Genomic DNA, 2,160 nt, shown 5'->3' on the forward strand with positions numbered 1-2,160 from the left:
TCGGGCCCTGGGCGGAGGGACGGGGAGGTGGCAGGGCGTGTGCCCGGGCTGCTGACTCGGAGGAGGGGCCGCCGCGATGGTAAAAGAGGCGGCGGCGTAGGAGCCCGGGGCGCTTAGACCTTTTTCGCCTCCGGTGGAGACGATGCGCGTGACTGCGGGATGAGCTGGACCGGCGTTCGCCGCTCCGCGCTGCTTTTGTTCTGGGAGCGCTGTGACGGCGCTCACTTCGCGTACACAATTGCAGTGGCTCTGACGACATAGGCCCTCTCCAGGATCCCCCCCCCGCCAAGAACTGTATGTGCATAATCTCCAGGATCTGCCACACACACACACCCCAACATCCATCTTGTCCCGGAGAGGCTGAGGCGTAGGTAGGAGGGACGCATCTGCCAAATGCTAACCTGTTGAGATGCCTCCCGCTTAATGCAGACTTGAGCTCTGACGATCCAACATCCTCGCTGAAGGGGATGCCGCGGTCCTAGCAAACTTCCTCTCATTGTTTTCTCCCAGGTGGACAAGTATCGCATCCCGGGTCCTCCCGCGTGCTTTGCATGGGCGAGGGCGCAGACAGCTGTCATTAATCCAGGCCTGGGGGCTCCCTGACCCATCTGAAAAGTGACCCAAAATAAAGGCTTATGTTCTGTCAACTAGAGGCGATTTTGAATATACTACTTTGAGCTACGCACCCTCTACAAGTCACCAGCCTTACATAATGACAGCATTTTGTGCTTTCTGGCGGTCAGATGGTCTGTAAAGATACATCTTAATTCTCCCCCCCCCCGGCTGGCTTTAAGGGACTTCTTTACCCTCACTCTACATCTGCAGTTGCTGCAGAGCTCAGTCAGTTGTTTTCAAGTCTACTTCAGTAGTCAAGTTTGAAAGGGACAGTAAAGTGAAGGAGCAGTAATTGGCAAGGCCAGCAGAGTAGATGTACAGCAAATGTCCAACAAAAGAGGAGTACAGAGCTGGCTCTGAGGTCAAACCCCGTTTTCAGTCCCATCAGAAAAGATTTGAGTGCTTCCCAGGTGTATTAACTTGATTTTTTTTTTAATTTTAGAATATTAGCTCTGAAAAAATGAGAACCAAGACCTGTCCTGTAAAGGTACAAGATCCCAACAATGAATGTAACTGCACTGTATACCTAAAATGTACCAATAAACTCAATGAGAGAAAAAGAATATTAGCTCTGTACAAAAATTTAGAGATTTGGGGTTTAAGGCAAATTTCAGCAACTGCTCAACACTTTTATGGCAAAACAAAAAGCTCCCAACAAATGGTGGAAGTCCTTTACAACGATAGAGCGATTTTCTTTCCTTTTAGTGTTTTCATTATCCTCTCGGTGGAGGTCAGGAAAGGGATGAAGAGAAGAAAAAAAAAAAAAACTCAGGCCCATTAAATCTCTCTCAAGCCTGCTGCCTGGGCTGGCTTCAAGTTCACTGCTGATTCCATCAGCTAGGATTGATGCCAAAGAGAAGTCCAAATCCCACCTCTGCCTGGGCTCACTAAGTGGCCTGTGAACTGCAGGTCCTGTTCTCTGAAATGGCCTCGCTTTATAGGGAACGATTCCAGATCTTCCATTCTGTAAGACAAATTAGTCCACCAAGCAATGTGTTGCCCTCCTGTTAGGTGTGTAAGAAATATCTGCTTGGATGACAGTCACCCAGCACCAAAGTCATCACCTATCCCGGACTAAACTCTAGCCTCACACTCCTGTGGGGCCCCTCAGGGCGTTACATTTCAGCTATCTTTGCCCAGGTCAGGCTTCACCTGTGTCTTACTCTCCCCAGGCTGATGCCGCTGACCCATTTCCTCCTAGTTCATTTCCTTCCCTGCCCCGTGAATCCCCCCCCCAGCCGGCCCCTGGGCTCTCTCACCACGCGCGCTCCTTTCACAGTCTCCTTGTGTCTTACAGACTGCTTATGGTAAATGTCTTCCTTCTCTTTCAGGTTCATTGAAGGCCGGGTGGTGTCTCGTTTTATTTTCATTTGCCCTGCAGTACCTAGCACAGTGTCTTGAGACGTGATCACTGTTCAACCAATCCTTGGTGAGGAAATGAATAAAGGCGATCCATCATTCACTGATTCTCAGGGAAGTTTTCTGCTCTAGAGAGCAAGACCCTACCTGTCCTGGGGGAGACAGTAGAAGTAACATTCTAAAAAG

The sequence above is a fragment of the Fukomys damarensis genome, unplaced genomic scaffold (assembly GCF_012274545.1).
Source record: "Fukomys damarensis isolate Sample0158 unplaced genomic scaffold, DMR_v1.0_HiC HiC_scaffold_24, whole genome shotgun sequence".
Lineage (NCBI taxonomy): Eukaryota > Metazoa > Chordata > Mammalia > Rodentia > Bathyergidae > Fukomys > Fukomys damarensis.